Source organism: Lemur catta, chromosome 16 (assembly GCF_020740605.2).
Source record: "Lemur catta isolate mLemCat1 chromosome 16, mLemCat1.pri, whole genome shotgun sequence".
In the NCBI taxonomy this organism is placed as follows: Eukaryota; Metazoa; Chordata; class Mammalia; order Primates; family Lemuridae; genus Lemur; species Lemur catta.
The window spans coordinates 587,671-596,322 of record NC_059143.1 but is presented as its reverse complement, the minus strand read 5'-3'; the positions used below and the strand labels follow the sequence as shown (position 1 = coordinate 596,322).

At 53.6% G+C, this 8,652-nt stretch overlaps 1 long non-coding RNA gene across 1 annotated transcript; it reads left to right on the top strand.

Annotated features, from left to right (window-relative positions):
- Positions 1-7,720: 7,720 nt before the first annotated feature.
- Positions 7,721-8,268, top strand: LOC123621853. The gene is made up of 3 exons (XR_006729284.1): positions 7,721-7,790; positions 7,941-8,015; positions 8,136-8,268. It is a non-coding gene; the product is annotated as an uncharacterized LOC123621853 (long non-coding RNA).
- The last annotated feature ends 384 nt before the right edge of the window (positions 8,269-8,652 follow it).

Genomic DNA, 8,652 nt, shown 5'->3' with positions numbered 1-8,652 from the left:
GTGCAGAGTCCCACGAGAAGCACTCGTCACAGGGTCTGGTAAATGGGGAGCTTCGAGACGTGGTCGCAGTCCTCCTCCGTTCCTGAGGTCCAGTGGGACCTGCCCGCCTCATGGGCTTCTTGACTTCTCTGGCCACACAGCAGCCGAGCCCTGCCGCGCTGAGGCGTGACATTCAGTCCTGGATTATTGTCCGTGCAGTGAGTGGATTAGATGTAGCTCCTGAGCTAGACTGCACACTGTGAGGACATAGCCTGTGTTTTCTTCTTCTTCCTTTTCTGTGCCCCTTGTTCTCAGAAATTCTCCTGGCTGGAGCTGAGGGGGACCTGGGGGATTTTCTTTGTCCACATCAAGTCCAGGTCCTCTAGCCCCAGGCTCCTCAGAGCCCCGCAGGCAGCCCCCATGAGATCTAGGGCCGGGGCTGCCCTCCTGCAGGGGTCCTGCCACCTGGCAGATGCCCAGGGCTGAATGTGCACCCAGCAGGCCCGTGGCCTGGGCACCCAGCTGCTCCCTGAGGGCACTTAGTCTCCCCTCATCTTGCTGGGTGACAGGGGTGACACAACTGTGGTCCCCGGGGCCGGCCAGCATCTTGCTTTGCAGGCCTGTGGAGTCTCCACGGCAACACGCTGGGACAGGGTGCGAGGGGCTGTTTTAATGGAACAGGCGCGTTCTGTTTAGTGAGGGGCATTCGAGACCCAAGCTGAGGAGATTACACGAGCTGACTTCTTGACAATGTAATTATAGCTCATTTTCCTCACTCAATTAAAACCCCGTGGCCGGGCACCGGCCTGCTCTGGCCAGCGCGGGGGCAGCCGCCGCCGCCTGTCGTGTTGGGGCACCGGGCAGTGGCGGGTCTGCTTCCATTAGAATGTTCCTGAGAAACTGTGCACAACTGGTTTTCATGAGCATTTGCCTTGGGCTGGCGTCACGGTGTCGGGAAGGCTGCACGGCCGACTGATCGTGGAGTGCCCGCCGGCGTCCGCGTTGAGGTTCCCAAGCAGTTACTTGTCTGTAAACTCCGGGGAAGTTGGGGTTCCTATCCGAGGCGACAAGCTATTCTAAGTGAATCCTTTGGGAAAGAGAAAAATCCTTTTGTAGTGAAGAATGATCTCCCCTAATCGACGCCTCTGGTGAATCGGGCTTCCCTTGCCGTACGGGGTCTTGAGTGCACTGGGGTCAGCGGGGTCACGTGGCCCCAAGGGGCAGATGGGGGAGGGGGAAGGGGGGGAGCAGCACAGTGGGGGGGCAGGTGAATTGAGCACCTGCTGCTTCCTGTTCTCACGTGACCCACTTGGGAGTCCTGTGCGGTAGGTGTCACTACCCCCTTTCCCAAGTGAACAAAGTGAGGCCAGAAGAGGCCAAGTAGGAGTCTGAGGTGGCCCCGCTGGCAGGGGCTGGGCCAGGACTCGGTCTGAGGCCACTTCACCGCCAGCCTGGAAGGAGGCCCTGGGCGCTGCAGCCCTCTGCCTGGGAACAACCTTGAAGGCTCTGGAATTTCAGGCCGCTCTTACTTCTAGCTCTTTGAAGCCATTCTCAGAATCGAGTCCCCTTATCCTTCAAGAGAGGAGATGAGTTTTCTCCGGGTGAGTGTCCTGGGCTCATTCCACGGTGGCCCGGAGGACAATGGCTTAGTGTTTCCCTCCCAGCCCTCCGGGACGCCTGGGGCTGTGCCGAGTCTTCCTCGACCTTCTCCTCTTCAGACAACCAGACTACTTAGAGCAGCAAACAGCTCAGGTTTCCCATTTTAACCAGAAGCTGGGGTTAAAGTTTTTAATGACCAGAGTGGTCTTTTATTTTTATTTTTTCATTTTACAAATGCTTTAAATACAGTTATAAAAATAAGCTTTGATTTTACAAAAAAGCCAATACATTATTTCTTATTTTATTTTTTATTTCCTTCAGCTAGCCTAGAAAAAGCAATATATTAATATTAAAAGACGATGGGATGGGAAGCAAATTTCCGTGTTCCAAATGCTAACTCGACACAAGATTTCCTTTAAATGGGGAACTACCTAAATGCATGTGATGTAGTTATGTTTCTAAAATTACAATTAAGTCTTTATTTAAATATTTTTAGATGCAATTTTATCTCATGCAAACTATTGCATAAAGTGTATGTGATATAAGTTTTAACCACAAATACAACCAGAGCCAGCCCAGATCTTCCTAAAGTACACTTCGGGTGCGACATTAACACCCTAAGGTGTTTGTGAGGCGTTCTTTGAAAGAAATGTTGTGTAACAAAAGCATTTGCCAAACACTGAGTGACAGCTGAACACGTTATCTGAAACTGCAGGACTCCCTCTAAGATTTCAACATGCTAGTATATATTTATATTGGCTATCTATTGCTATAGAACATATTATCCCAAAAGCCAGTGGTTAGAAACAACAATAAACTGTGAGATGCCACTCACGGCATCTGCAGGTCAGGAATTTATGAGCGTCCTGCTTGGGTGGCTTTGGCTCATGGTCTCCCCTGAGGCTGCAGTCAAGGTGTCAGCTGGTGACGCGTCATCCGAAGGCTGGACTGGAGCCGGGGATCCTCACTCGGCCCGCAAGCTGGTGATTGGTGGAGCCCTCGGTTCCTCTCCCCGGACCCCTCTGTACAGGGCTGCTTCAGGGTCCTCCCGCTGTGGTGGCCAGCTTCCCCCAAGGGACAAGGCAGAAGCTGCAGGAGGCATCACCTCCCCCAGACTCTATTGGTCACCCCCGCCAGCCCCGCAGCATTGTGGGAGGGCTCCACAAGCCCTTGAAGTCCCAGAGGCAAGATCTTTGGGGCATCATGATACCTTTCAACCTTGGTGTACGGTTTTCTCCAAACTTGCTTTACCTCACGGTTTTCTCCAAACTTGCTTTACCTCAGATAGTCACAAAATCCTTTTGTCTTTCAAGGAATGCGTATCCTGGTGTGTGTTGATTCCCGCTGTTCTAGCCCAGGCTGCTCAGTCCGACCCCTGGCCCAGATGAGCTATTGTCCACCAGCCTGTGTGGTGCCAGGAGACTTCTTTGTATTTGGTGTGCGTGCATGTGGGCGTGTGTCCACACGCGTGTGCGCACATGAGTAGGTGCATCTGGGTGTGTGTGTACATGCATGGGTGCACCTGGGTGTGTGTGCATGCATGTGTGTGCACGTGGGTGGGTGCACATGTGTGTGTGTGCACATGGGTGGGTGCACGGTGCTGGCCAGGAGCTCTGTGGGCAGAGCCTGAGCTGAAGGACTTCCTGGGTATTTAAACTGCACCCCCAGGGGCTCTTCCCTTGCTGCAGTGCTGAGTTCCCGCCCACGCTGGGGCCACTCCCTCCCTTGCTGCCACTGAGTTCCCAGATTCAGAGCTGGGGTTTCTCTCCACTTCTTGGTTTCCTCCTCACCTTCCTCCACTTTGTGCCTGGATCCCCCTTTCTCTTTCACATCAAAGCCATCTTCCTGGCTTTTCTTTCACAAAAAGCTATGGTGGTCAAATCAGAAAGAACTTCTAAAACAGGATTCTGAGCCGTTCACGACCGAATGTATCTCCCCCTTCTTTGCCGAGAGGAAGGCTCTCCCTGCAGACCCAGCCGCCTGGTCAGCACGTCCCAGGGAGGGTCACTCTCCCTCCCTGTCCAGCCAAGGACGGGCCAAATCTAAGGCAGGAAAAAAGAGACACAGGGACTTGAGATTTCATATCCCGTTACAGGCAGCGTTTGTCCTTCTATCCCAGACCTGCCTCTGCCTGCATCTAGCTCGGGCAGGAACGCAGCCTTCCTGACCATCGAGCTTCTCTGACATGCTCTTGCCCTCATTCCAGGAAACCACGTCTTTCCTGCTTTGCTTCTGTGGCGGCCCTCCCTCCACCTCCTCGCCCCCTCTACACTGCAGTTGCCTCGCACGTCCTGCCATGGACTTGGCTCAGCCACGTGCCTGCTGCCCTTGTCCTAGCGACAGTGTGAGGTCCCTGAATGAGCATCCGAAGCCGTGGCCCTGGCTGGATGTGGGCAGGGGCTGCATCCTCAGGCAGCCAGGCAGAGGGTCTGGAAACACAGCACGCTGTTCTTGTTTCTCCGTGAACTCGTGTGGTGAACACGAGAAGGCTCATAGGCTGCTCAGTGTCCTGGTTGTCCAGTGCTGGGATGGGGAGGGACACACACCGCATCTGACGCGCCGTCAGGCGGGGTTAACGAGTTTCTCTCTCTCCCCCTCTCTCTGTCTTTACTTTTCCGTCCATGTCCTGGGCAAAGCTTACTTATTCGTAGAAGTCTTGTCCATTGTGTCATTTCCTTCCTTCTCTGAAGGGCAGATTTCCATCTGGGTATCTGGGAAGAAAGGAAAGGAAAATAGTTCTTGGACAGGGTGGTTCTGGAAATTAATAGCTCCCTCCTCTGTGTTGTCAATCTCCAGACTTAAAGGATACAACTTTTTTTTTTTACCACCCTGCACAATTGGTGATTAAACACCGGGGTTGTTATGACAGAGAAAAAAGGTTAGATTCTAATTTTGGCAGCAAGAATAAAGACTGACCTTGTCAATAAAATGTAGTCAGGGAGTTTAAACTCTTTTGCCAAAGGCCTGGTTTCCCAACTAGAGGGCCGTCCTCCGCCTCCTCCAGTGAAGTTGCTGATATTTGCCCTTGTTGATACATTGTCCTAAAATGCTGTGCAATTATTTTCCCCTTAATTGTCTCCTGGAACTACTTAGCACATTTCCTCTGAGTGAGGGATGGTGCAACCGAGGCACGGAAACACGACAGCGTGAATACCGTGCTCCCGAGGAGCTCTCCCCTCGCCCGCTGACGGCCCCCTCTTAAAGTAGCCTCCGTGGATCCAGGGGCAGTGGGGCTGAGACACAAGACCCTCACCAGCCTGTCGTGCCTCTAGAGCTCAGCCCGTAGGGGAAAAAGGACCCTCACCACTAGCCAGTCGCAGGCAGATTACAGAGCGTGGGTGAGGGCACGTGACTTTTTGGAAGCAAATACTCCTCTCTAGTGGCCGGGACTGGTTTGCTTCCAGATTCATGCAATGGCAGCCACCCAAGCCCCAGGTAGACGGTGGGATGGGGCTGTGTGGGGCGGAGTGGCCGTCTTCATTACCTGAGTCATCTTGGGCCAGGTAGACAAGTCTGCAGGCCACTTGTCCCCAAGCAAAGCTAAGTGAAGATAAATGTCTAAATCATCTTCACTTCCTTGCCAAAGCCACTGGGTGTCCAGGATGCAGCTGTAGCGGGATGTGTCAGGAATTTTATGCCTGTCTCTTTGTCTGGGCTAGATGTCCCTCTCTCTGGGATCCTACCCCCATCCCTGTCCTGACTGCTGTCAGCATTCGTCACTCTGTTACAGTCACCCGTCTGCCCTACAACACTATAACTGGCTTTACTGCAGGAACCGCGTGTGTGTGTTTCTGTAGCCTTAGTGTTTAAAATAGAGCCTGGCACCCAGTAGGGACCCAAAGTGTGTTTTCTGGGAGAATGAAATTGTCCTGCAGCAGAAAAGCAGCAGCAGGTGTCGCTGTCCCCGGTGAACTCAGGAGGGCTCGGCGGGATGCCTCCTGAAATGTGGAAAGACCCGGGCCCCTGAAGCAGACACGCACCACTGGCAGGGCCAGTGGGGGCTGGAGGGAGGCTGGAGGGAGGGGAAGAGACAAGTGACTAGGGCGAGGGAGAAATCTCCAGTGCATTAGCACACTCTTTATTCTTGTCCAGTGAACATTTCTTGTTTCCTCTGGAGTCCCAGCTAGATCAGATGCTGGCAGTTGAGGAAGCGAATGATCATTGAGGGCGGGTGGAGACCTGTAGGAGCCTCGCTCAGAAGCAGACGTCGCTCCCTCCTGGCCGCCCGTCCCACGGTCATTGAAACAACCAAGAGCAGGAGGGTGGTGGATGGGTGAGTCGGAGGCCGCAGGGAAAACGGGCCCCTCCCAGACACACACAGGCCCACGGAGGCTGGAATCACTGCTGGGCAGACGCCACCTTTTCCGTACCGGGCTTTTTTGCAGAGAAGGGCAACTGATAAGAAACCAGTTCATATTAGGCATTTAGTAAACAAAGGAAGGAAGATGATTTCTAGGTCTCAGCCGATTCAAGATGATCTCCAACAGCAGTGTGTAACAACACACTGTTTTTAGGAATGGAACTTCTGTTGTTTTGTTTTTTTTTTTGAGACAGAGTCTCACTGTGCTGCCCAGGCTAGAGTGAGTGCCGTGGTGTCAGCCTAGCTCACAGCAACCTCAAACTCCTGGGCTCAAGTGATCCTCCTGCCTCAGCCTCCTGAGCAGCTGGGACTACAGGCATGCGCCACCATGCCCGGCTAATGTTTTCTATGTATATATTTTAGTTGTCCAGATAATTTCTTTCTATTTTTAGCAGAGACGGGGTCTCACTCTTGCTCAGGCTGGTCTCAAACTCCTGACCTCGAGCCATCCACCCACCTCGGCCTCCCAGAGTGCTAGGATTACAGGCATGAGCCACTGCGCCCGGCCTAGGAATGGAATTTCTTAGTTGCACAAGATCTGGTATTGTATCCTAGCATATAAAACAATGCACTTGGGGTTCCCCACGTCTAACCCCGCAGCAGACAACCACCCATGAACTCAGCTCGAGACCCACTGCCTGCTCCTCCCCCTTGGCTCAGGCCCCTGGAGGTCACGTGATCCACCGCGTAGCCCCCTAACACTGAAAGAAGATTCCACCTGGTCCTCCGTCCTACACGTAATCTACCAGGAGAGTGAACTGGAGACTGACACCTGGGAGGGCACCAAAAATCCCCCAGTGCTTTGGGCGCTTTCCTTGTTCAACGCCAGTTGGTGGGTCCTTACGGTTCTCCGGCATCATTCCTCACAAGGTCTCGTTGACAGTCTTATCCTCCTGTGTGTCCCCGGCACTTAACGCTGGGAAAGGCCATGGTAAACCCCCAACTGCGGGGAAGCAGCCTTTTGTCCAGAGCAGTTACCTTTTAGCGCTAGTGTCTGAGCTGCAAGTGGCACGTGGAGGATTTGAGACTGAGGGACAGACAGGAAACCACCCAGAGAAGAGGCTTCTGTTTGGCCCAATCGGGTCCTGCGGGGGCCCCGGCGGGAGGGTGGACTGTCCCCTCTTGGCGCCCACCAGGTCTGCGAATCTCTGTCCACCCTGTGGGGGGCCAGCCGGGCCTTTCCTCTGGCAGAGGCGTCTCACAGTGGCAGGGGGACTTGGGGACATGCACACTCAGGGGAGCACAGACAGGGGAACTCTCAGGCCTGTCATCCTTCGCACAGGCACGAGACCACCAGGCGCGGGACTGTGACCCTGTTTGACAGTGCCATGTGCTTAAGGAGGGAGTTCTGTACTTTCACAGCTGCAGCAACGGAGAACTGAACAGTCTCTGCAGCCGGCCAGTCCGCAGACACCGCGGGAGACGAATCCCACCCGGGCTCTTCTGGACCAGCTTGGGACACACAGGAGGACAGAGACAGGTAACGAAGGCAGTGGGCCTGGACAAACCAGGGCCAGGCCACTGGCGGGGGCCAGCGGGGGTGGAAGTTAGTAACAGGCTCACAGCACAGTGTTGTACATGTAGGGTTAAAGTTGACGCACAACTGCAGTTCTCCAGAATTATGTTTAACTTAATTGCTCAATAACCTGCCGATATTCTATACCTTAGTATGAATTCAATTCTGTTCACCCCGCTATAGCGTTGCTTTGCAAAGTCACCAGTTCAAAGAAGTTCGTTCCCGTATGTCGGGAGTGAGAGCAGCTGAGTCCTAAGAGCACAGGGTCGGGAACCAGGTGTCCAGGGGACAACTCCTGAGCCTCTTGGGAGAGATGAGCCCAGAGAATGGTTCTAGGTATGAGAGCACTTTATTACAAGGTGACACTTTGGCGCTGTGGTCCCGCGGTATTCTCTGGAAATTTGCTAAACCACGTGGAGCGGGAGGGTGTTCTCTTGCCTAGATTCTGTCAGTCTCAACAGCTGCCTCCCCCCGTGTCACTTTCAGATTTCTTCTGGGCTTTGCACAGAGGGTGGAGGGGAAAGGGCCGGTCCTGACCTGCAAAGAGTGGAGACAGGAGAGGTAAGCCGGGAGGGGTGAGTGGTGACGAGGGAGAAGGGAGCCTGGGAGCGAGAGTGCTGCACTAGCTGGTGACAGGCAGAGGGTGGGAAGTGCGAGACTGCCACCTTTCTCCTTCCACAGAGACCCACGTTCCAGCTTCTGTGTCTACTGTCGTGGGTGCTCCAGCGTGGAGACGGGTCTGAGGCCAAGCATCTCACAGCACCGCTCTTCCTCCCTGGAGGTGGGGTTCATTCCGAGGGCTGTTTTGCATTGATGTCGTGTTGTGGGGGGAGTACAGTCTCCCATCTCTCTCCCTCTCCTCAATCCTCCCTGTTTCCTGAGACATAAAAAAATAGAAATTAGGGCAATTAATAACCATACAGGGGCCTCTGAGTGTTCAAGGGAAGGGAAGTTGCATGTCTCTCGCTTTTAGTCAAAAGCTACAAAGGATTAAATTTAGCAAGGAAGGCAAGTCTGAAGCCAAGACAGGTGACAGCTTGCTCCGAGGTCAGCTGTTGAGCCTAAGAATACTGAGTCATAGAAATGCCCCCTGTATTTCCGGAGACAAGATTTGATTTCAGAAGTCACATAAGGCTTTGCCTTAAAGAAAAAAGAAATGTGTTAGTTCAAAAGCTGCCTCATCTCAGGAGGGCGTCTC